We start from the raw sequence: 27,691 nt of genomic DNA, 5'->3' as shown, positions 1-27,691 counted from the left end.
CTTGGGGGGTCATATACTCTAAGAATCTGAGGAAAGTTACTGTAACTCTCTGTCAAACACTTAAAAACCACTACACTCGGTACACTGTTTTAGGGAGTACATGAGGCCCCGGGAGGCAACAATGGGTTTCCCAAAGGTTCACTGGCCCAGGTTAAGAATCTCTACTCTAGAGAGTAATTGCACTGGGGTAAGGCAGTTATAGAACCATAAAGGTAGACAGAAGTCAGTATTACAACCATGGATATAAAGGAAGATAAATATTTAGGAAATAAATGTTTAAAGAGAAATCTACTAACAAAAAATAAATAAATAAGCAAATAAGTTATCTTCTGGCAGATTGTACTTTTTCCTAAAATTCAAATAAATAGCATCACCTTGCATGCGTGGAATATTTACAGTTTTGAAAATACTTTCACTTATTTCATTTGTTCATTACAGTTGTTAAGTCTATACTTATGTGATTATCTCATTCATTCATGCATGCAGTGAATATTTATTGGGTGCCTGTTACATGCCAGGCACTATTCTAAATAGTATGTATTAATCAGCAAGAAAGATAAAGTCTATGTCTGAATGATTCTTACATGTCAGTTCTGGGCCCAAAGATAAACAAATAATATAATGACAGATGGTAGTAGGAGGTAGGAAGATACGTAAAGCAATCTAGTCTTTCTCAATTATGAGTCATCTGGGGCCTGGTCACCAGCTGGGACAAGGAACCTAGGTCTACTGTCTTTCTGTCTGGTGGTGCTTTTGATTTAATATTCATGTTTCTTTTAAATATTTGTATAAATTTAGGCAGTGATTTCATTTATTCAACATTCTGGATAAATAAACCACCATAAAACTTACACATACACTTTAAAACAATAAAATACTTTAACCATGTTAATGGAAATCACCCTAATAAATTTGTGTTCCTCCCTCTTTTACTGGGTTGAGTAGAATAAATACACAATAACTTTCCTTGAACATGGTAGGTACTACCAATACTACTTCTTCTTCTATGATACAGTGATAATATGCAAGGACTTACCAGATATGTTACACTGCTCAGGTTAGGTTTTTCTTTTTCTTTCCCCTGTGGCCACCCTGTGTTACGTACCACATCCTTGACAACTCTGCTCCCCATCCATTCTTTCTAACTTGCCCTCCCTCTGCTCTTCCTCCCTATGTCTTTGATGTCTTATATGGGGCCAAAGATAGAGGAAAACAAATTATGATCACCAAGTGTTAGCCAAATGCCTTCTCTCATGCACCTCTGGAGTACCACGTTCTTCTCTGTAGCTTCAATCAGAGCAGTTGCGTTACTTCCACTTGTGATATTATTTGCTTATTGTCTGTTTTTCCCACTATTCTTTGAGCCCAACAAGAAGAGTATATACTGTTCTATTCACCATCTTACTCCTCAGGACCTCACTGCATCCCTGGTACATGGAAGACTTTCAATAAAATTTGTTAGATTTGTAAACAAATAAATGAATAGCTTAAGTCATGCCTCAATTAAAGAAGGACTAAATACAGTACATGAAACTAAGCCAAACAAAGTCTAAGTCAGAAAAAAGACAGTGCATGAGCTCTGGAATGTCCCTTTGGATGGGGGTTTGGGGCTCTTTCTTCCAATTATTTCACTCACAGCGTAAGATTGAGAACACTGGGCCTCTCTGACCCTTCAGCTTCCTGTTACTGTACCTTGGGCCCAAGAGAGAGAGGTAATCCTAGTAAATTAAAAATAATGTATGCAGTAAAAGGAACTGAAGAGCAAAAAAGTAAAAGAGAAAGGAAAATAAGGTACAATCTCTGTGTCATCTCAACATGCATGACGCACCATCATTTTTCCAAAATAAATGCCATCCCTTACATCCAAAACCTAAGTAACGTTCATGACTTCCTTTATCCTGATGTATATATTTTTTGCCAATGCTTCTCTAAGAGCTGAATGAAAAGTACAGGAATGTTCAACCTGACTGAGCACATGGACTCTGCAATCTTGAACAAGTTAATCTCTCTGTGCCTCAATTTCACTACCTTCATTTCACACTGGTGGCAATAGAAGCACCCATCTCCCATGGTTATTGAGAGGATTAGATAGGTTAATATTGGAAAGTCCTGGGAGCCACACCATAGAAGTGCACCAAGCGTCCTGGGAGCACCATATACGTGTTGGCTATTATTAATCATTACGATAACACAAAACCCGTTCATCGATAACTTCAGAGATAAAAACAGCCCATTCCACTTTAATAGAATCTCTTTTTCCTTTCAGCACCCATTGGGATGAAAAAGTGAAAAATACCATAATATTCATTTAAAACCCACTTTAAGCATTCTATGATTCTCATCTAAAGTCACTAAGCAGAAGTTAGAGAGTGCTCCTAAATAGCAATGATCTTAGTTGGATGAAAAATCAATTACACTAGGCACAGTGTCATTATGTTCATCATATCTGTAATAACTTCACAGTAAAGGGCTTTCACATATATTATCTCATTTGACATCAAGAACAACCCTGGGAGTTAGTGCCACCTCCATCTTCAGATGAAACTAATAAGGCTAACAGATTATATAACTTGTTCAAAGTCACACATCTAATTGATAAGAGGACCAAGACTCAAACCAGCTGTTCTAAATGTAAGTCTAGTGTTTTTCTAGGGGAAAAGAAAAGTTTCCACAATATGGTGATCTGAATTTGCCCATTTAAAGCAATCAATTGTCACTGTTAATCGATTCCTATACAATGAGCTAGTTCACTGAGAACTTAATTCCTTCCCCCTAAAAGGCACAGCTACTTAAAAAGATAGCTACTGAAGTACCACTGAATGTGGTCTCGGTAAAACCAGAATTAACATATTTTCTAAGTTACTCAACTCAAAACATCCGGCTCAAATTATTTTCAAAGACCAATGTCGTAACATATTCACACCTATAAATTTATAAAAGCAAAGCTTTCTGGTAATCTAAACAAACCAAATTCCACCCTTGGCTCTTGCCTGTGCTTGCAAATGTTTAGCAATGACTGACTCATTCTTATTTCACAAAACTTTATTCTTCAAAGAAACTCAAATCCAAGACTAAAAACCTCACAGTCATGCCAAAGCCTATTTCGATTTATAAGCAACATTTAGACCCAGATTTAATAATCATGACCTTCTGTGTTTTTTGTCATTGTTGTTTTATCTCAGATATTCGGGTTCTCATCCCACCCTTTCTTCGAGTCCTTCCCTCTAAATCAAATAGTATGTTCTTTAAAATCTAAGGCTGGAGTATCAGGTTCCAAAAGATAAATCAAAAGAAATCTATTTTAGCTGCTTTCAACACAGATCTGTAGACGGAATAACTGTTTTTCTTCTACTGTGTTAAATGATGAGCAGAATGAATGCATTTAAATGAAATCTTGCTTTTTATTTGAATGCATCTCAAACTGCTAATGAACCTGTTGGAAAACCTTGCTGGTGAAAATCAGCTCAGAAAATTTTGCTTAAGTTGCCTGCTCAGGATGCATCTATTCAAAGTCATTGTTTGAATTATCTATGTGATATATTAAAATCTAATGAATACAGTTTATTAGTTGCTTAAAAAGGTCTAAAATATTTAGTAGCCTCGGTGGTTTCTGAAGATTTAGTGGAAAGGTCAACAACTGAGAATTCCAGGATCTGTTCTAATGCCTCAATCATCACAAAGCCAGGAGCAGCCACACAGGATTTCTCCAGATCAAGTACAATGCTGCCAGTCATAACATCACCGAACTGTCAAATAGAAATAATACTTTAGATGCTTGCATGTATTAGTTGACTGATAATACATAGAACTACACATAATATATAGTCATCAAAGTAAGTGTTTAAATTTAAGTGATTTCAGGCCTCTGTGCATATTTTTTCAGGATGGCAAGGAATCTGAAGGCAGTCTGGCTGTGACATCTGCGTTTCTGTTAATGTGACAGACTTGGCAAGCATCCCCACCTTCCCTCGCCACTCCTCTTCAAGCTCTGCACTCAGAGATAACATTTCCATGGAGGGGAGGATCCCTCCTAAACCAGGGTTACAGTGGTCATTCCAATCTCCCGCTGGAATTTCCAGCAGCTGAGCAAGGATATCAATTTGCTCCCGAACTCCTCCTCAAACACTGGTTTCCCCAGGGTTAGCCAGAAAATGGTTTGATTTCCCACTGTAATGTTTCAGCCTCAAAACGTTCTTCGGAGGCACCATGAATATGAAGCCATCGCAGTGACTTGCATTATTAGTTTAAAAGGGTAGCGCTTTACTTGAATCCGTTCAATTAAGTTTGACATAGCTATAATATTAACAAGAAGTTGAAGGTTCCTCAATGAAGCACCATTAAACTGACAATTTTTTGCATCTCCAAAGAGATTCAACATGTACCACACCTTCAGATACATTTCTGTCTTCTATAATATTGTTAATGTTTAAACTTCAAGTCTTGCCTTTCCATAACCACCAGAGCATAAAAACATTCCATATGTAACTGTGAGAGGTAATAGTTTCTGGTTCCAAACACATGAACGGCTGGAAATCCTTCCAGACTCAGTTTATTATGTAGCTATATTTCCCTTGCAAGGAGATTAAGCACACAAGCATGTGTGCATGCATATGCACGCACACCCACACACATTTTCATGGGAAACTGTTCCCTCTTAACCAGTGGTTGGATCCTTCTCCAGCTATTAAAAAAAAAAAAAAAAAATCTAAAGGCAATGCATAATTTTAAACACACTAAAGCTGCAGGGCCAATCACTTAACCTACCTTTTGGTTAATATATTCAAGCCTCTTATTCCCTTCCATATTCCAGCACGGCAACCCCCCCAACTCTGTATTAATCCAGCCAGGGACCTTTTGCTCTCTAATACGTAGGCTTCCAGACACTGTTGAAAAGAATCCACAACACTGTGCAGACTTATACTGAAGAGGCTTCCAATTTTATCTCACTCACTCTCTTCAACATTAGATGCCTCTGAACATTCCCTGATTCTTGAGTCTCTCCAACTCATAGCTCCTACCTTCTCCTGACTCTCCTCCTGCCTTCCCTCAGCCCTCTCTGAGCTTGCCCCTGCTCTAACTGCCCTCACAATCTTTGCTATTTCAAGTGTGATCCTCAGACCCACAGTTTCAGCATCACCTGGTGCTTGTTAGACATATGGAATCAACCAGACCTACTAAACAAAACCTGTATTTTAACAAGATTTTCTGTTGATTCATAAGTACATTAAAATCTGAGAGGCTCTCCTTTAAATAACAACATAGTACAGACGCTATTCACAATCTCCACACATACACCTTCTTCCAGAGAGATCTGCCCCTCCCAGATCTCATGCAGTCATATTGGTACCATCACCCCAGGGAAGGACCGCTGACGTGAAGAAAACCAAATCATGGGCTTGGCCACTCAGATTCTCTCTCTGAGAATGTGAAGTTAGGGACATGGGTAATTTATTCAGATAATGATGAAAAATAGAATGCCAAAGTTCTATGAATTCAAGGACAGCAACAGACCTTGCCTACTTGCAAACGAAAGGATACAGATGAGCAGAGAAAAGAGAAAGAAAGCAAATGTAGAGAACAGAGAGATGAGAGAAAATCAGACCCTTGAGAAACACAGAGACTTTAATTTTAGATATTCCATGTCCAGAAGTTAATGTTCTTTGTGGCTCATCCTTGAATTCTATGACAAGAACTCTTAACACCTGCCATCTCACTTCTCTTAATCCAGCTTCAGTAGATTTCTGTGCCTTACAACCAAGGGTGCCTCAAGGCAATACTTTACGGGGATCTCCTCTCCCCTGAGCTTTTCTGTCTCTATGCTCAGTCTCTCTGGGTGATGTCATCCAAACACAAGCCTTCATTATGTCCAAATGCTGATGACATACATGCCCTACGAGCACCACACCCACACTTGCGAATGTCTACTCAATGTCTCCACTTGGATAACCCATAGATTGCTCAATTCAAACACCATCCCTCAAGTGATTTGTTTTTATCCATTTTATAATTGTTAGTTGTATGAGAAATCAAGTCATTGTTTGAATTATCTATGTGATATATTAAAATCTAATGAATACAGTTTATTAGTTGCTTAAAAAGGTCTAAATCTGTCTTCCTTCTCCCACACCTTTTCAAATATTTTGTCAAGGGCTATGTGATTATCTTATTCACAGTTATTTAATTTATCGCCTTATCTCATTCCCATGCTACTTAGTTTAAGGTTCACATCTTTTCTCTCTTGGACAAAAAGCTCAGTAGCTAGTCTCCTTGTCAGTAGTCTTATCACCTCCAACTCATCCTCCATGTCACTACAAGAAAGATCTATTAAAATACAAATGCAAAGATAAAAATATGTTTTCTCTAACTCAAAATCTTCTCTAGGATCAAAAGGACAAGCTTCTTTGAATGACACATACAACACCCATACTGTCCCTGTTCACACTGTCTACTCATCTCTTACCATCTCCCCATATCCATTCACTCAATAAATACTTCTTAAGCATCTCTGTGCCTGGCACTAGGAATATCAAGCATATCGTGGACAGGATACAATCCCTAATGTTATGGAACATCTAGATTATTTCAAATACAGATAAATAAGTAGACAGCAATAGCATAATGTGAAAATTGCTCTGATAAAACAGGTAGATGAGTGCAATCACCTGGATTTAGACTTCGTGGAAACAGTGCCATTTCTAACAAACGAGAAAGAAACTAAGACCTAAATATGCAGCACAGAAGTGGGCTATGTAAAGAGGAGAAAAAGAAAAGTGTTCCGGCCAGTAGATCAGCAGGTACAAAGGGTAGCAGGTGAAAGAGAGCATGACTGTTCAAGGTAACCTAAGAGTTTCATTTCATGGAAAGAGAGTATCCAAAGTGAGGCAAAACAAGAGATAAAGATGACAAGGTAGGCCAAAATGAGATTCTGCAGGATTCTGCAAGCCATCCTAAAGAAAATGAAAGATTATAGTAGGAGCAGTAGGGAAAATAAGAGGTTTTAATTAGGGGAAAGTAAAATAATCAGATTTGTGTTTAGCACAGATTTTTTAAATCCTTACCCTTCTATACATAAACAACACAAAACTACGAGTGAACAAAGCCCATTGTAAGAATCCCCGCAGCCTCACTCAAAGGACTTGACAGGAAACAAGAAGAAAGAGACAGCAAACTACGTTGGCGGCTCATTTGTGGAGAGAGAATAGTAGTTACAAGCAGTAGGAAGATTAATTCTACAAGGACTCCCTGAAGCAGAGCCTAACTGTTGATGGGTGAGATCTAAAAGCAGCAGAGTGACCAATCTACTGTTCATCGAAGATCTGTCTGTGATCTTACATGTTTTAATACCCCTGACGAAAAACTGAAGGAACTATAAACAGCAAACACCCACCTAATGTTCATTTCGCTTGAGAAGGTCACAGAAAACTTCTCCATATGGATTATCTAGGCAGTGTTGCAGGATAAAACTGGTTTATGTTGGCATTAGCCAGAAAAATATTGCTAAATATTACCAACATAAGTGGAGAATGTCTTAGCCTAATGAAAGCTAATTATAGTTCTAATACCCATGAAGGCAATGATATCATTATTGGCTAACCAGCACATTACTGACTTCTTGAGCACATGAATGCAGCTAATGAGAAATCCATATAAAATACGAGGACTGCACTTGGCTGCTAGTAAGATGCTCAACTAATATTAGTTTTTAGTGTCGTCGTGATTGTGGTTGCTACTTCATAGCAGAGCATGTGAGCAATGTTTCAGATTATGTTGGTTTATTCATTCATTTGTTCATTCCATTTTCTGGGCCCCTACTTCCATTCATTTCCAGTTTTCTCTTCGATGTCTTTACATATGGTTAACAGAGGGTGGTCAGAATCGGAGGTCAGAACCAAAGGTTATTGCTTCCAATTTATGGCGTGTTATGGGTGCAGGTGAAAAACCTGAAATTAATAGCTAAAATGGGTTTTGGTTTAACAAACTCACCCTCCTAATAAGTTGGGAGAATATACTGGGAAGAAGATGGCAGGGGCAGAGTAAGTGTGCCCCGTAGCTCAAATTTTCCAAATGAGCCTTTAATTTGAGGGCATTAACAACAACAACAAAAACAGCCCACTCAGGTTTGTACACATAAAGGCAGCAGTTTAAATAGTGAAGGGCTTGGAGCAAAGTAAATGATAGATGCAACTAGCATAATTTTGCCTCTTTATGGAATACTTTTTATGTAAAAACATTTTGGGAATAAGAAAGGGCTGATGTAAAAATTCCATAATAGAGGTTTTTAAAATTAAAATGTTTTTTCAGTAAAAGTTCCCATTTTATACATAAAGAGGTTGTTTAAATATGCTAACTGCCTTAAATTAATCCATTGCTGGAATTAATTACTTTTAAAATATTTACACAGAGATCTCAAGAATAATACGCAAACAATGAATCATAGAACACTACATCAAAACTAATGATGTAATGTATGGTCATTAACATAATAAAATAAATAAATAAATAAATTTAAATAAAATTTTAAAAATAAATAAAATGCTAAAAAAAGAATAATATATTTGAGGATTGTGTGAAAGAGGGAAGGAGAAAGAGAAATAGATTCTCAAGTTGTTCAGCACACTCTGAAATTAAACTTTAAAAAGTTCTATTTCCAACTTCTTTCTAGCTAAATCACAAGATCTGATAAAAAATATTTTGTTATTATTTTCAAAAAAGAAACACTGTGGCAAGAACAATATACTCTTGATGCTGAACTAGAAGCTCTCTCAAAATCCTTTCCAGATGTAAAATTATACCTTTCAAGGTAGTTTTTCTTTTTTATGAGAGAGAGAAAGAGAGAGGGAGAATGAGTGGGAGGGCAAAGGGAGAAGGAAAGTGCGGAGCCTGATGTGGAGCTTGATTTCACGACCCTGAGAGCATGACCTGAGCTGAAATCGAGAGTCGGACGCTTAACCGACTGATCCACCCAGGTGCCCCACAAAGTATTTTCTTTAAAATTTCAGTATAAGCCATTTAAACCCATATATATAGAAACAGAAAAGTAATAATTATAACAACTCTAACAACAACCAGCATTTGATAAGTGATTACTTTGTGCCAGATGAGAGAAGACTAAATTAACTTCCTCTTGAAATAATGTTTATATGAATATTTGGTCATATTACGAGTGCATCACAGTGTGTTCTAGTCTTGGCTCTTCCATTAACCAACCATGGGACTCTGAGCTAGTCACCAGCCATTGAGGCCTCGGTTGCCACATCTGAAAGAAATGTCTCTTCTAGGGGCGCCTGGGTGGCTCAGTTGGTTAAGCGACTGCCTTCGGCTCAGGTCATGATCCTGGAGTCCCGGGATCGAGTCCCGCATCGGGCTCCCTGCTCGGCAGGGAGTCTGCTTCTCCCTCTCCCGCTCCCCCCTCTTGTGCTCTTTCTCTCTCTCACTCTCTCTCTCAAATAAATAAATAAAATCTAAAAAAAAAAAAAAAAGAAAAGAAATGTCTCTTCTAGTTCTAAACCCCCAGTATGGTTGATAGAGTCAGATTCTCCACACAATAGAGCTTCAATTGCTCCCTTTAGTAGGAGGGAGCTTCTGGAAGAGTCATGAAGGTATCTGAGGCTTCCCTAAGGAAAAGAATGTGCTGATAGTTCAAGAAACTATGAGGAAACAGGGTCTTTTTGAGTATTCATGAGTCTCAGCCTATTTGTGTTCATTTGTCCACTTTGAGCTATATGTCAACCAATACAGGTTGAATGGAAGTAGAGCTAATGGTCAACAAACATCCTGGCTTCTGGGATATATTCGACTGCTCAAGAAAATTTCCACATCTTGCTAACAGTAGTTATTATGCTATTTTGAATATTGCTGGCTTAGAATTATAGAGCAAGCTATGACAGATTGTAAAGATTTAGAGTGTGGTTACATCAGGGGAAAAAAATCACCTCCTCTCTACGTAATATAGCTGTTTTCGTGTATTCTTGATGCCTACCAGGTTACTTCACAAAGGAAAAAATAGTTTAGTATTTTTATAAAGTTAATACACCTATTGAGAAGTAAGATTGAATTTTGGTTTGCCACACTACTGCTGAAATGTTTATCTAAATTTCAAATTGCCCTGGGTTGGGAATGCGGTAATTTAGGTGCTAACTTTGTAGGACCTCTGGCAGGTTGTGTACGTCCAGGCAACCCAATCAGCTTCTCCACATTTAAACTGCTTCACCTCTGCCCCAGGGGTCCTCCACATTAATCACATAATCTGCGGCAAAAACACCCTTGAGAAAGTTCATGAAGGTCACCAAACTTTATAATTATAAATTTGCAGGATAGTAGAAAAATCTACTTGCTTACCCTCTTTCGGCCACTTGTATTTTTAAACCCCAGAAAAATGGGAGAGTGACTTGTCATAGGTGGGTGAGTAAGGTCACACCTGCAGGCAAGCCAGAGAAGGCCAAACCACAAGTGGGCGGGCTGGGTGGTCTACAGAGCAAACAGTGCAGCATGTTTCCAGTTGGAGGCACAGACCTAGGAACAGAAGTTTGCTGGTGTCCAAGAGGTCTGAACTGGGGCAAATTGGACTGCCACTGGGGAGCGGAGGCGTACCCAAACTGCAAACATCTGTTTCATTCACCACTTGAGGGGCTTAATGATCACTTGAAATTTCTGTCAAATTGCTTCTACGCTCTTGACTGCTATTTAGCTGTGCAGCATTGAGAAAAGGGGAAACATTATTTTAACATACAGATTCCTTTCATGATCCTGTGTAGAACACCCGGTAGGGAAGTTTTGAAGGGTATTCTCGAGGGAAATGACTTTGGAGTAACAACAGGTATAGCACTATTCGGGTTCAATACAAGTTACAGCAAAGAGTTTATTTTTTTTTTTTAAGATTTTATTTATTTATTTGACAGAGAGACAACTAGAGAGGGAACACAAGCAGAGGGAGTGGGAGAGGGAGAAGCAGGCTTCCCACTGAGCAGGGAGCCTAATGAGGGGCCCGATCCCAGGACCCTGGGACCATGACCTGAGCCGAAGGCAGACGCTTAACGGCTGAGCCACTCAGGCGTCCCTATAACACACAGTTTAGTTCCCCCCTCCAAAATAACACTGATGAAGAGGCAGACTGAGCTCCAGGGATTATTGCAAAGACACAGAGAAGTCCCTTTTACAGAAAAACTGGGAAAAGGAAATTTTTAAACAATGGCAATTTAGGATTCCAATATAAATACAAAGCTTTGGATACATATATATCATTTTTCTAGGGAAGGGAATATGACGGAAAGACGATAAGTCCTCCTGGCATCAAATCTCAACCCCCAAAAAGATGAGAAACTTTAGACTTGGGGATTCTTTAATAATGCGTTGAAGTAAATAGGAGATATTTGGATAACCTATCTTTTCTGAAATTTATTTACTAAGATAATTTGAATTGAATCTCTACTTAAGAAAATCAAAATGATTTTCTTCTCCCTCCAATATACTCGGCTGACATTCAGTTTTTATGATGAGCAAGACATGAGGCATTTTTGTGGAAGACCCTCCAGCCAGTGTGATATTGTTCTATGTGGAAGGACTGTTAGTCTCACAATGCAAAATGGGCCAAAATACAAAGTTAATTGAAATTTTAATAAAAGTTAATTTTTGCTTGTAAAGTGATGTCAAGTTCACATATATGTGATTTTGCCTGAATCACTTTTTAAATCATCGAAAATATTTTTTGTCTAATACATCATTTTTATGAGTGTTATTTTATGATACTTTATACATTTATTTTCTATAAAACGAAGTCACGATTCAAAAGCAGACGATGCAGATGAAGTTCCTTGGTCACTCTCTCAGTCTCCCAACAAATAGAGTCAGTAAAAAAATATACGTATCCCACTGATCTTAAGATGCAGGCCAAAGCTCTTGGCTACAACATAAGAGAGAATGTTCTAAGTGACCGTGCACAAGACAATGGAAAGCTGACAAATGGAGGATCATATCTGGTCATTAACAACACAGACACAGCAAAGCCCTTTCCAAGAAGAATAAAAGAAAAGCAGAATGTTAAAGGACAGCCAGTCTCGTCATTTGTTTACTAGATTTAAACATTGGCTCCCAGGAGAGCTGAACATTAAACACCTCGGGTTCACAGAAGCTCTTTGGGACACTAACTAAATTTCCAGTTGAACTGGCTTTGAAGTTGTTCTATGCCAACATCCTTACAACTGTCCTCAGCATGTAAACCCTCCATACACTTGACTAGAAATAGCACACTGACTGGCTGGAACTTTCTGCAGTGTTTCAGTGAAAGACACTACTGTCCTCTAAAGCGCATTATTCAACAATTTGATCTGGGCTGCCGAAGCCGAAGACAAAGGCAGCACTATATCCTGTGTAATTCAATCAATTTGCTTCATGACGTCATTTTTAGGTACAGCCTTTCAATTCACAGTTCGATTTTTTAACATGGCTTGGAGTGATGTAGAAACCATGTAAAAAGATGTACATCCAACCCTGGGGGTACACTCATTTCAGAAATATAAGGACTTTGGTGAGAAAAATCTCCTAAGTTGGAGTAGCTTTTCTATTAAAACCATTAATAAAGACAAATGTTAATGTTGATGAAATTTTAATGGAAAAAAACTACACCAAATTGTAGCCCGCTTTGTGTACCATCCAAGTAATATTAATGCGCTTATCCTTTCACTGTCTTTAGTGGATGACAAAAAACAGAAAAAGAAAAGATAATGTCAAAGCTCAGTTGATGTGATCTAGTATTGTAGGGGAAGACTGGGAAGGAACATGTTACACTAAGAATGTTTGATATAAGATGTGATTAAATCATTGCAAGGTGAGTGCCATCTTGTTAAACATAACTGGAAATGCATAAGGACAGATTAAACTATCACATTTTCCTGTCAACCTACCTTGGTAACTGGTAGTAAGGAATACAAAGAAGTAAAATAAAAAATATTTTGGACATGGCTTGGGCAGGAGCCTTTTGCTGTCTGCTTCCTCTTTGATTCTTTGGGTTATATCCAATAAAAATGGAAGTAGAGAGAAAAAAAAGAAGTGGGTATCTCTAAGATGACCCACTTATCTTGAGTTCATACTGTGACATTGTGTAATGCCAGTACCCGAAGTTACAGACTTCCTTGAACCCACATAGAGAAAGACTTGTTTTTTTGGTGTTTTTATTTTTTTGTCTTGTTTTGTTTTGGGGGGGTTTTGTTGTTGGATTTGGGGGAGATCTGAAAATCTTGTGGCACACCCTCCAAAACTAAAGACTGTTTTCCTTGGCATCCTTCATCTAATTTTATTTGCTTGCTTTCCTTTTCAAATATTTTTTTTTCTGAATTAAATACCACAAATTCATAAGATGAGTCAAGCTAAAAAAAAAAAGTAAAAAATAAAAAAGGGAAAAGTTCTACGTGTGTATCCATAATGCGTATGCCTTCTGAATACATACATGATATATATGTAGACTATTTCCATGAGGTCAGGCAGCATGCCTACCTGGCTCACTTCTAAATCTCCAATGCCGAATGGCACACAGAAAGGATTCACCACTCAAAAACCCAGAAATTGAGAAAAAAGGACAGAGACATACATACCCTACACATGCATACTTCAAAATATATACATTAACGTACATATATTTACTTATATCTTTAAATATTTCATGTTACAAGATAATTTTTTTGTAATAATCACGAGTTTTACATGGTAGAAGAGCATCAAGTCATCTGTTCCTTCCGGCTCATGATAAAAGTTAAACTGAATTCCATTCTAGGCTGATATTATATTTGATTTCATATAATATGCTTGCTTCACTCTAGTCGACCTACACTTATTATGTATAAGGCACGCATTATAAGTACAAATGAGGAAAATTATTTCCTTCAGGAATTACAAGAAGCCACAGCAGAGATGCCATAAACTTGTTGACCTAGAAGGGTTACTTTACTCAAGGCCAGTTGTTGACTTTATGCATTATTTCATATTGAACTACTTGGATCTCTATCATCAAAACATTTGGTGGGATCCTACTGCTTCTAGTTCACTCACCACATGCCTTTCATTTTCCAGATGTGGAAGCTAAAGCCCAGAGATACCAACAGACTTGCCCAAGAGAACACCATGAATTACAATCAAAATAAGAATCATTTCTGCTTCCCAACTCTGGTAAGTGTAAATATTGTCTAATATCTGTATGCCTCTACTAAATTTAAACATAGTAAATAAATTTAGAGAGCCTAAGGTATCTGAAGTCATGTACAATTATCTTTCCATATGTAAATTTGATTCTTATAACAGTCTTGCAAATTATAGTGTTGTCATGATTTTATTAATGAGAAAATGGAGATTTCTGTGTATCATTTTAACGTATTACTTTGTTTCTATAATCTAGCCCATATGCTTCTGAAAGCCAGGGATCACATCTAACTTGGTTTAGTCAACATCACATGCTAAATCTATTTCTAGTGGTGGCAGTATGGGTGGTCACAGTATTAGTAACAATTAATTTAATCCAAACTTTCCCCAGAACCAAAGGAGTTCAAGGAATCTTAGAGTTTAGATAACCCACTCCAACCATATTTCTTACCATAAGCAGCAATATGAAAAGAACATGAGCTTTGGAATCAAGGAGACTTGCCATTTGTATGTGATCTTGGGCAAGTTATTTAACCTCTAAACCCCCTTTTTCTTCTTAGAAAAGGAAAAGACATCACCTTTTTTTTGTGGTTCCTGAATGGATAAGTGAATTCCTCCATAAAGGACCTCATGCCTGGCTGACCGGACATAGCTATTTGATTACTCGTGGTGTAATGGGTGCTGTGAAGCACTAGCCAGACTCCCCTTCAGATGCCCCTTCTCTCAGATGCTAGGACTGTCAGATACTGACAGTTCACAGTTGAGTTTTCCTCAAGACTGCCATCAGCCAAAGAGAGACACTTCACCCAAGGTCACACCACTTTCCCAGTGTAGCCTCCATCCAGTGACAGACCAAAGCAGGGATACAAGGCCCAGCCCCCAGCTCCAGAGCTCCTCGTAGTACCTGCTGAGGCTATGGTAGCTATTTGAAGTGCAGCTTCTCCCTCAGCCCTGCTCTTCCTTCACTTCCTCAACTGTCACATCTGATCATTTCATTGTCTTGTGCCTGAATGAAACGGCAGGCATTGAGGATGCTCAAAAAAGAAATCTCCATTCAAACTGTAGTGATGTGATAAAACTGAAGTGAGAAGTCAAAGGTGTAAGTCTGGTTCCAGTTACTACCTAGGTATGCTGGGCTGCTTATTTAATATCTCAGTTTTAATGGTTTAAAATGTGATAGATTATAACTTCGACATAAAGCTTAGGTTCCCTCATTTTAGTTCCAACTTTAGGCCCTAGTGTTTCTACCAGGCCAAGAGAAACAGGAACCTGTATTGAAAAAAAAATCAATACGTGTATTTTCATCAAATCCTAATCAATTCACAGACCCAAGATGATGAATTTAAAGGTCATGATGTTTTTCTTAACAGAGTTGGAATGCACAACTTTCCAGATTAATCTAGACAAGTAGAAATTCATTAAATAACTTACTATGGAATATTAATGCAAGTATATTATTGGTAAGTGAAATTTCCTATATTACCACTAAGATTGAAAGTTTTAGGAAACTAGTCCTTCTAAGTATCTCAAAATAAAACCCCATGACTACATATTTCTTTGCTCATGACTCATGAATTTTTTGAGGCACAGAGAGAAAGTTATTTAGTTACTGAAGTGCACTTTTGTGCAGAGTGAAGTAGCAGATGCCTTCAAGTGATGTCAGGAATGAACAATGGAAGGACACTTTTAAATAATGTAGGGAATTAGAAAATGACATTTTCCTAATATCCTATTTTTACCAATCCAAAGATATATATTGTTCCCACCAGGAAAATGACCTATCTCATGCCTATATCTAAATTTGTCTCACCCATTTGATCTTTTAACATTTGATGCAGAGTCCAATTATAAGAAGGTTCACTAGTTCAAAGTTGGATTTTTCTATTCCCTTTGATGTATTCTCTAGAGGGCTTAACAAACACCATTTTAAAAATATACTGTACTAGAACACAAACCTATCACTCATGTTTGTTTTTCACTGAATTTCTGGTAAGCGGGTGGTGTGATGATTCTCAAAACCTTAATTCCACCACTCCATTCCCATGTAGCTAATGGGTTCAGAAAAATCCAACCACAAAAACATAATCACAGTAGTTCTCTGTAAAGAGGTACCTGAAACTTCATTGATCACGACACTTAAAATGTTCCCTGTGAAGGTCAAATTCAAAACATATTTATGAAAAATAAACCTTTATGTTTAGATTTTAAATCTGTTGGCCAGAAAAAACATGGTAGTTTGGTCCAGAATATAAAAAAACTAACCCAGGAATCCAGGAGAACATGCAGCAACTTTATTCAAACAAAAACTCTTATTAGTACTTGGGTGCTATGATGAAGAGTTCCCCAGGAATTTAGAAATCAGATCGTTCTTTAAAGTGTTCAGTTTTAACTCTTTTGTACTGATACTGACATAATCATCTTAGAAAAAGAGTCTTCCTGAGTAAGACCTGAACTCAATGGTAGTACCTATCTAAATACTGTACTGGGCCAGCAAGAAAATCCTAGCAAATGGCCCAAAGACCTCATGCCACTGATAAGATCACCTCTCGGGAGATGGATAACACAAGCTCAATTGGATTGATCAGGTTAAAAATGGGATTCATCGCAATCTTCTAATTCATGCTCAGACCACTGTCTGGTTTCCTACATCGGTGGACCATCAATTCTTCCGGTTCCTCTGATATGACTCATTATGTATCAACAAATTAGCTCATTACAAGTTGGTTTCTCAAGTAGCAATATCCCCATAAAAGCAAACAGGGACAATATCAAAAATATTTAACAACCCATAACAATTAGGACTTGGACCCCACCAGTCAGAGTGGATGCTGGCCAGGAAGGCAGACCATGAAAAACAGCTGAATATCAGTTCTGACCATGACTTCTGCACTTACTTCTACTTGTAAGTAAATGTCCAGTTACTTGTCTGACATTTTCCTCCCCTCTTACACGGTGAGGTCCCTGGGTACAGGGACTGTCTCATTTACCACTTTATCTCCAAAACCTAGTATAATTCCTAGCCCTGGCCTTAGCTCTGAGAACAAATGAATAAATGAGCAAACAAATATTAGTCTGGATAAATTTCCTTTTAAGAGATAGATCTACTTTCGCAGTAGGTTTAAAATCCAACTTCTGAGCCTTCAAGACTCAGGATTAGACCAGTTCACTATGGCGAGGAATAGCCTTCAGAGAGGTCTCTTGAGAAAATTGCAGCAACCTTCCTACTACAGGCAGCCCACTATTCTGACCCAGCCTTGCAGACACCATGGGATTTCCCCCCACAGAACCTCCAGGGAGATTACCAGCATAGGTAAACAACTTTACATTCTTTGTCTTCTGAACACAAATCTAAGACATAACAGCAACTAACTAATTTAATGGATTAAGATAATAAGCCAATTTTGCTGCAAATGAAAATCTGGCTAGTAGTTTTAAGTTTGATTATTGAAATAGTCAATTCGATTATGAAGTAATACAGCTTCCTTTTTCAATTTGTTTTGCTTTACCCCCAGACTATTAGCCATGGTCCCACTGGGAAAAATGCATTTTTAGTTGAGGGAATTATTTGATCCTAAATTTACATGAAACATAAAATAAACCATCCTAGACAGCATATTTGGAGCATGCTGTAGGGAGAGGGGCTAATATTTAGGATATTGTTTCTCTTTTGCATGTCAGAAACACCCACTAAAAATTCATGCATTTAACTGGCATGTAAACCAGAAAGACTTTTTGAATTCAAACACAGTTGATCATGTTGTGAAAAGGATTTCTAACCAAAAAAAGCAAGAGGTTGAATATAGTGTTTAACTTTATAGTTACAAACCAAATTTTGTTCCATATTTTCATTATATATACAATGTTTATAGTGATCGGCCAACAGGTATGAGCAGAACAGCCTTTGCTATGACTGCCAAGGATACTAAGATATTTTTTCAAGTTATGTACATTTTCCCCTCATCTAGTTCCTAACTGAAAACTAAAGAAAGATTACAGACAATTACATTTTTATATCCAAAACCCTTAACACATCACCAAATCTGTAGCCTGTATTTCTTTTCTCCTTTGCCACTCTGCAAAATATTTCTCAGTCACACAAAGCTTCTTAAAATGCAAAATGAATATCCTTGAGTCCCCTTTGACTTTTGTAACAGACAATATTCTAACATCCAATTACTGAATGACCCCTAATTCTGACCTTTATTTGGGCTGATTTGACTCTCAGTTTTTCTAATCCCCCTCTCACCTTTCTGCTATGTTCCACCCTTGGTACCAGGAATTATTTGAAGGGGGAATAGTATCAGTTCATTTCCTCATATCCCCATCATCTCAGGGGATTTGCAAATATCCCTGTAGTCATCAATCTATTTTATCACGAAGACAACTAGGGAACTATAAGGGAACATCACAATGATAGATATGTTAAACAAGGCATGTATGTGTGTATCTCTTCTATGTATCCTTTCCATTAAATCTTACCAATTACTGCCTAAAATAGAAATGGGAAATAGAAATGGAAACAATTTTTTATTTACAGTTTTAAAGCACCAGCTACTTTAACAAAACTTTTTGAAAGAGGCCGTGCCTCTTAATATATCACATAATATTAAGTGTCTAAAGAAAACATTTAACTAGTTAATTGTAAATTACTAGACTATCTAGCCTCAGAAATTTTCTTCCCTTTAAATATTCTTCCACACTATTTTCTTTAAAATATGTTTGTAATTCAATGCCAAGTTAATTTTAAATGCAAAGGATAAATCGTATTATACCTTTCAAGTCATGACCTAATAGCTCTGTGTGGTATGCTAAAACTCGTAAAACATTCAGATAGTATTAATAGAGCATTTCAAATATCCTTTTAGTACAAAGTTATAGTATAAAGAAAAACTTATTTATACTGATCATCACATTGTTAGATGGGATTTTTCTCAAGCATGTATTTTTTTTTTTTTTACAATTTTGACCTCATGCAATATTTTTCTTACCACTAATATTCTAGAAACAAAACAATCAGTGACATCATCTACAAGGTTTTTTGCCTTTCACATATCACAGAGTAATAAACCCAGAATAATGAATCATGTATTAGCATGCAAGCTAGATCTTTCTGACTTCTCTCTGAACACCCTTTCAATCTTCCAACCAAAAAAAAAAAAAAAAATCCAGTAGGAACTGTAGTTACTGTTCAACACAGTATCTTTCATACATTTCATTTAGCATGTAGATTCATGTTTCATTTAGAAACAGGAATTCAGGCTGTAAATTTCAAATATTAATGAAGTATACTAAATATAATACAATGGGGTATCATAAATCGTAATGTTTCAATTCAGAAGAATATAAATTGAGAACTTCCCCTTTTTGAATTTTTTCTTTAGCCAGATAATTCACATAAAAAGTCTTGACTTTTGGGGCGCCTGGGTGGCTCAGTCGTTAAGCGTCTGCCTTTGGCTCAGGTCATGATCTCAGGGTCCTGGGATCGAGCCCCACATCGGGCTCCCTGCTCGGCGGGAAGCCTGCTTCTCCCTCTCCCACTCCCCCTGCTTGTGTTCCCTCTCTCGCTGTGCCTCTCTCTGTCAAATAAGTAAATAAAATCTTTAAAAAAAAAAAAGTCTTGACTTTTTGTACCAAATTAAAAGAAATAAGTGAATTGCAAATTTTCATGGCTTTGGATTTGGTTAATCTAAAAGTTATGGATGATTAAATATTATTTCGCTTAACAACCAAACATATTTTCCAAATTGGTGGCTCTTGCTCTTTTTTTTTTTTTTAAGATTTTTATTTGTTTATTTGAGAGAGAGAGCACAAGAGAGCAGAAGCAGGGGGAGAGCAGAGGGAGAGAAAGAAGGAGACTCCCTGCTGAGCAGGGAACCAGAGGTGGGGCTTGATCCCAGGACTCTGGGATCATGACCTGAGCAGAAGGCAGACACATAACCGACTAAGCCACCCAGACCCCCCCTTTTTTGATAATTAATACTAAAACTACTTTCATATTGTTGAAATTTTAAAATCCAAATTTAAAATCTATAATTTTACAATCTCAGGAAAAACCTGAACTTGTATTATAGTAAAATATGCATCTCTAAAAACTTTATATTTTTATCTTTCATAGAATAATTTCATTAAATAAGATCATCATGAGAGAAAAATCATAATTTAAATAAAATAAACAGTAAAATAAAGATCTTTAGTCAAAAATGTTCAGGCCCCTCCTCATTTTTATTGAAAGCAACAAATATAATTTTTTTTCTGACTGTTATTAAAAGTAAAACTTATTTGCTTAAAGATGGCTATATCTGGCTATTGAAGTTTTAAAGATATTATGTTATTTTCTTACATCCAAGTGCTTTCTTTATTCCAAATAACCAAATAATTTTTAATTAAGTTCTCCATGAATATGAAGACCACCCACAGGCACTTATTTAGGTATCACTTAAGTTATTAAAGTATAGAAATAGCTGCCAACATATTTATAGAGTTGTCCAAAACACATTTCATTTTACAGAAAATGCAGTGACATTTGTAGACAAATATCTTATTTTTACCCAGTTTAATACAAAGAATGCATTCAGTGTATCTGGGAGCCATGCTGAGGTCCATATAAAGCAATAGTACATGAGTAAGTCAGAAGTCAGAATCTCATCTGTATTCTCAGCAAAAATTTTACTTGTCTAACTATATTTTAAAATAAGCAAAATTGGGTCTTTCCCATTATTTTCCTCTTCTAAATTTAATATATTTAGTGTGGGGAGATAATTCACGCCAGATGAGTATGAATGAAACTGATTTCATTCATTTTTTCTACTAGATGATTGGCTTTAAGGAGTTTTGATAATCTTTTTTTAAATTGCTTATAAGTTTAGTAAAATGAAAAGGAAAACTCAATGGCAAAAACACTACTGTCAGCTTTGTGGCTTATTATTTCTGATCTTGGGAAAAGAACAACTAAGACGGCCAGTTAATTATGAACACTTCTATATGCCTTATTTAAATGGTAAAGCTTCAATAAGAATGCTCAGGAAATTAGGGATTTCATAACAAATATTTTCAAGTTAATGATAAGGATCATTTCTCCTAAAATTCCTTTTCAAAGAATATACTATCTGCTATGGAACAATAGCTTGGTGAGGCATTGTAAAAATGAATCTCCTCCGGAATCTGATTTTTGGAATAAATCCCTGAGATAAACTTAGTTCCCTCATGTTTTTCCTTTCAACAATTTTCTCTGGCCTCTGGGGAATGTTTTTTCCATGCAGTTATACTTTGACTCTTTACCACTTGCTCATCTTTCCAAAACTCCCACTGCCCTGCTTGTCTTTCACTTCATTTTATTCCCTTTGCACACAGGTCCTTGTAAGGCAGCCTCCTATAACCAGCTGAGTCACCAAACACCAAAAAAATGTTTCCTGGATTAACCCTAAATGGCATGCGTTCTAGGCATGGGATCTGAGTTCAGCTTCTACCTCTGACATTCACAAAACAAAACCAGTTTGGGGGGCATTTCAAATTCAAGGGATCAAGTTTTTTTAAAAAGTTGGTATTCACGGATAAAACACTTACAGAATTACAGAACTCCAACTAGAATAGAATTAGAGAGCAGACAGTCCATGATTTCATTTTGTAATTTAGAAGGAGAAGGAAGAAGAAGGAGGAGAACAGTGTAACCTGTCCAAGGCCACACAGTTACTCACACATTACTCAGCAGTATAACTATGATTAGAATCTTGCTCTCCAATGAACTCTCCATTCATATTTCTAAGAGCAATAAGCCAAGATCTCGATTTTCCATTAAAAAGTATAATAAGCTCTTACCATATGCTAAGTAGCTCAATGAGGCAGACACTACTAATAACCCTACTGAAGAGTTAATAAAATCAAAGCTTAAAGAAAATTAAGTACTCCCAAGTCACAGAACTTCCAAGTGCTAGAAACAGGAATCAAACTCAAGGAATCCACTCCAGGACTTCCCTGAAACCCTAGGAGCACCATTATTAATTACCTTCAAATACAGAATTCTAGGCTGTCATTTTCCATTTTGAAGACCTCTTCATTCTCAAAATCCACCAGCCAGAAGCATACTCTCTTATCACGTTCCCTTTTATTTTTACTTTTTACCTTTTATAGGATTTATTTATTTATTTGAGAGAGAGAGAGAACAAGGGGAGAGGCAGAAGGAGAGAGAGAATCTTAAGCAGACTCCATGCTGAGCACAGCAGGGCTCAATCCTAGGACCCTGAGATCATGACCTGAGCCCAAATAAAGAGTTGGCTGCTTCCTGAGACACCCAGGTGCCCCATTTCTTTTAATTTTGAAGACATCTTTCCACAATGATTCCTAAACCAATTGCTACCCCTGCATTTTATGAAACTGTTGTTTTCTGTAAATATTAAAAATGGTATAGGGCGCCTGGGTGGCTCAGTCACTTAAAGTGTCGGACTCTTGGTTTCAGCTCAGGTCATGATCTCAGGGTCGCGGGATGGAGCCCCGGGTGGGACTCACGCTCAGCATGGAGTCTGCTTCTCCCTCTCCCTCTGCTCCTCTCCCTGCTTGTGCTCTCTCTCTCTCTAAAATAAATAAATACATAATATCTTTAAAAAATAAGTTACAACCCAAGTCATTGTACAATGCCTTGAAGTTTAGGATGACCAAAGAAAATGATATAGTGGAGCAGTACTCTAACTCATTTAAACCCCTTAATTTAATTTAAAAGTCTCCTCAGAGACTTTATGGTAATAGGAACATGCATTATATAAATTTCAAATAAATGCTCTGAGCTGTTAAGTTACCCACTTGTAGATCAGCAACTTCACTGATTAAGAAATAAAGATTTCTCTGGTTCTACTTGGAATGGGTGGGGGGACAAGGATGCTTCTCTCTCTGGGAAAGACTATGACTCAAAGGGACTAAAAGTCCAGAAAGAATGGAAATCTCTTTCTCCCTGTATTTTGTTCTTAACTAAAGAGTAAAGATATATTCTTTTGAAATTTTTCTTAGTACATTTAAGTTCTTGTTTTACATGACATACATATGAGCACTTAACGATTACATGCTCTGTAACTTTATACACCTACATCTACATGAGCACTTCGATGTTCTTGCAAATTATCTTACTCTCATAAAACCTCCTAGAGTGAGTTAAATGTACACACTGGAAATTGAATAAATACAGGGCTTTCATGAACAGGGAGACTTGTGATAGGCAATAAATATTTGGTGATGAACAAATTGCCATAGGTAAGCATTCATTCCTGGGAATACATCTGCATTCCACATTGTCTTCTTTGCAAAATAACTTGCAGCAATTGTTGGTACGTCAGCATAACACCACATATTAATCTAACTCCCACTTCTAGTGTTCCTCTTTCCACAGATGTGTAGTTACATGCAGCCAAGAGCTCGATCTCACTGCACATACGAGCTACTGGTAATACGCAATATTTATCATCAATAAGACAAAAATAAGGAGTTAATTTTATCAAATAAGAGTGGCTTAGTATTGCCTAACTCTGCATCCAATATTTGAAAGCTTTTCTGTCTGCAGATCAGGACCCAGAATCTCCAATGTCAACTACACCTGCAAAACACATGTTAAACAAAAAAGCAACACAGAAGGGAATACTTACCCTATTATGTTGAAGAATAATTCACTAGAATAAAAGGGAAAAAAAGCACCTGGTTTCTAAAGTTTCAGTGATGTTAGGCAGTCAAGAAACAATTATCTGGCATTAAATATAAACAGTTGTAATGAAAAGATTAAGTGGGTAATTTCATAGTGGTTTTTATTCTGTACTTCTAGTATGGTATGTAATAATCCTTAAAGTCAAAACATCCGAGGAGCATGGATAGTCTTGAGGAAGGCCTGCTCATGATCGCTAACTGTGAGAGTGCTACACAAACCCACCCCTTGAAATCACAAAAGGACTGTGTTTTTTAACATAAGACAATGTCAGTAACAACACAGAATGACAAATCTGGGTAATATAGCAAAGTAGGAGGAGAAAAAAAGAAATGGCCCGTTTGTATCAGTACTCATTTTTGGCATTACAGAGGGAAAGGAGGGGTTCTAATTTTAGTGTAGTTTCTAGAAAGCTCTGAGATCAGCCCTCATATAAACCATGCTTGATAGTTTCTCAATCAAATCCTCAGTTTCACTGATTGCCTGCTGGTCTCCAGCTTCTTTGGAGGCACACATTATTGTTATACCTCCAACACCAATGGGCATTTTACAGTATAGAAGGGATTCCCTACCTGGCTGGTCTTTGCATGAGCTGTAAGTAGTCTACTAACCTCCAGTAAGTGATTATAAAAGCCTGTGCATATCTAGAGTCAGACTCTCAAAAGGTCTCTGGCTCAAAAATACAAAGAACACTACTAAGGAATATAAATACTTAAATTAATATCTGAGATTTGTACACTAGCTAGCTAAGGCAGGTTACAAATTAATAATGGTCCAGGATATGAAGATTTAAGAATAAAGATAAAGTTCTTACAAATTTAGAGTTAATACAATGTCAGTCATGTCCAATGGGATGTGGACTGTGTTTCTTTCTGTCTATGGCGAATGGTGGGATTGACAAATTTCTGGAACAATTAGCCACTGAGAGAAAAGTTCATTTATATTTGGGTTGCTTCCACGTTTGTAAGGGTGTGTGGGGCTGGACAGATGAAAGGATGGATAAATGAATGATAGGTATTATTTGAATTGGAAAACATAATTAAAATGGCTTCATAACATACCAGATAAAAGTAAGAATTATGCTTAATTTCTTTTAGATTATTTGTAGGATTATAATATATAAATCAAATGTTAACATTCTATATTTATGAAATGGTAATTACTTTAGTAAAATTTTTGCTGACAACTTTTTATATTAAAATGATATCAAAGAAAATTAACATGGATATTTTAAAGTTTTATGGCTAAGATGAATGTGATTATATATCAATGTAAACTTTTTTTTTTTAAAGATTTTATTTATTTATTTGAGACAGAGAGAATGAGAGAGAGAGAGCATGAGAGGGAGAAGGGTCAGAGGGAGAAGCAGACTCCCTGCTGAGCAGGGAGCCCGATGAGGGACTCGATCCTGGGAATCCAGGATCATGACCTGAGCTGAAGGCAGTCGCTTAACCAACTGAGCCACCCAGGTGCCCCTATCAATGTAAACTTATTAACCATTATTTAAACACCAAGTATTTGTTTTAAATTTTTAAATTTATGTAATAGAATACTCTTATTTAGAGCCTTCATTAAGAATTAAATTATTGAACTACAACCAAAGAAAATTAGGTATTCTCAACATTGTTTAAGAAACATCTTTAATATAATTAAAACCACAGACTTCTCTCCTTAATTTTACTATAGTATCAACAATACAGGGCATAAAAAAAGATTATCAGAATATTTGTTCATTTTCAGCATAGGAAATATATTTAAATCCAGTGTCAGAAAGTTATATAAGTAATCAGATAATAACTATTCACTAACATTCATTTCACATACATCGATAGGTGTCCCTGTGGAGAGGCGCTAGAATGCTATAAGGAAGCCACCTCCACAAAGGAGGGTGGAGTCAGGCTAAGCATGCAGTACACCTTCCACAAATTACCCATCATTTAAATCGCTCCAAGAATAAAATCGACCTGGAGCTCCCTTCACAAGGAGGAATCACTGAAAAGGTATGTTTCTCCCCTACATACACCGTTGCCATTTTTCTGGTTTGTTTTGGTTTCATTGCTTGAGTCATATTGCAGCATTCAGTAAAACAGTCCATAGGGGGAAATAATGTAAGAAGACTGACCCACAATTTATTTGGTTTTAATTAAGACTTCCAAAAGACAAAGTGAAAATTTTTTCTTAAGCTCTGATACCACTTGAGTACTTCCAGTAGGTGGAGATTTTGTTCACCCTAAGAGCTGCAGGCTTTTTTTGGTAAAAAAAAAAAAAAAAAAAAAGTGAAAGGCAACTCTGTCTTCCTAGGAGCTGAATTCTCACTTCTGTTCTGGCCTTCAACTTATTTCACTTAGACATCTTATCCCTCTCTTCTCATCCTTCTTCCCTAAACCTTTTTGTCCACCACTACCAAATTAATATTTGTGAAACAAAACTCCTATCATGTCTGCCTCTATTTAAAAAACAAAAGCCCTTCAATAGAAATCAGGTCTCCAAAGGCCAAACATCTGAACCCGAAATAACCTGACGCTACTTCGGAGTGCTTTTTCCCCAGTCCTGCCCTCCCATCAGCTATACTAAAGGAAAACATCTGCTCGTAGCTCCTTACACGTACCTACCCCGTGTAAGCTCTTTTCTCTGCCCGAGTAATACCAAATACTAAATGCAATGATAAACTCTTTCCTAGATGTGTTTGTGTCCATTGCAAATCACACTTATCCAACTGAGAGTTATAATCACTCCCCCAGGCTTTTATACGACTGTGAAAAGAATCTCATATTCTGCTTATTTTCCTGAAACATACATTACTTTGAATTTATCGGGTTGCTTCTTTTTAAAGAATTGTCACAGCTAATCTTATTGCATAAGCCTAAGTCTCTCCCTCTGCATATGAAAGGATATTTATGAAAACCGGTAAAACTTTGAGTATGAAAGAAATAAGGTGTAACCAAAACAGTCACAGAATCACAGAATCTTGGCAAGGGACCCTTGGGTTCATCTGATTTGAACTGTGACCCAATGCTACAACCCCCATGTGACAACCCCTGCCAGACAATGTTCTGGCTGCTGTCGGACTCTCCAGTAAAAGGAAGCTCATTACTTTGGGGAATGGGACATTCCGTTGTGGGCAGCTCTTATTGTTAGAAAGTTCTTCCTTACTCTGGGCCAAGACATACTTCCTGGTAAGTTTTCCTCATCACTGCCAGCTCTGGTGGTACAAACACTTGGGCTTCTGTTATTTCTACTATCTGTTAATGTTTGCAAATCCACCTTATTGTTTTAGGGGGCACTGGCTGGTACAATCTGGATCTCCTAGCTGCTAACCCCGTATAGAATTTGTCTAGTAGGCTTGGGAGTGAAAAGTCCTTTTGCCGTTCCTTTCTTCTTACTACTTTCTTCGTTTAGTCACTCGCTGTTTTGATTTCCCGCTTCTTACATGAAATGTTATTCTTTCTAGCCTCCTCATTAGATTATATTTTCCATCTTTCACCTACGAATTTTATATTTCTTCTAACGATCGTATTTCTAGAATTTCAGGTTGAGCTGCCATACCTTGGGGCTCACCTTGGAAACATCCTGAAGCTACCACAGAACAGACTGTAACACCCATTCATTGGTAGTTACTGGAAAACCACAGAACAGACTGTAACACCCATTCATTGGTAGTTATTGGAAAACCACTCTCCTCCCCAAGTCAACGATCTGATATCATGAATGGGTGGTAATTTGTATTAGCTCTCCCTCAGCAAACATCATTAGCTTACATACATCCATGCAATCCCTTGGAAAAGATTTTATTCACCAAAATCTGTTTGAATTAAGAGGAATGATAGTTGGGCAGGACATGGGATTAAAGACGGAAGGCCCAAATTTAAGCCCTACCCGACCACT

The 27,691-nt window shown here is 37.1% G+C and overlaps 1 protein-coding gene across 4 annotated transcripts in view; it reads right to left on the bottom strand.

Annotated features, from left to right (window-relative positions):
- The window catches only part of ADGRG6 (adhesion G protein-coupled receptor G6), a 134,796-nt gene that overhangs the window by 71,708 nt on the left and 35,397 nt on the right, over window positions 1-27,691 (bottom strand). The window lies entirely within an intron of this gene.

Source organism: Mirounga leonina, unplaced genomic scaffold (assembly GCF_011800145.1).
Source record: "Mirounga leonina isolate KUSES-001 unplaced genomic scaffold, KU_Mleo_1.0 Mir_53, whole genome shotgun sequence".
Classification (NCBI taxonomy): Eukaryota; Metazoa; Chordata; class Mammalia; order Carnivora; family Phocidae; genus Mirounga; species Mirounga leonina.
Note: the sequence above shows the minus strand (reverse complement) of the source record. Positions and strands in the feature narration are given on the sequence as shown.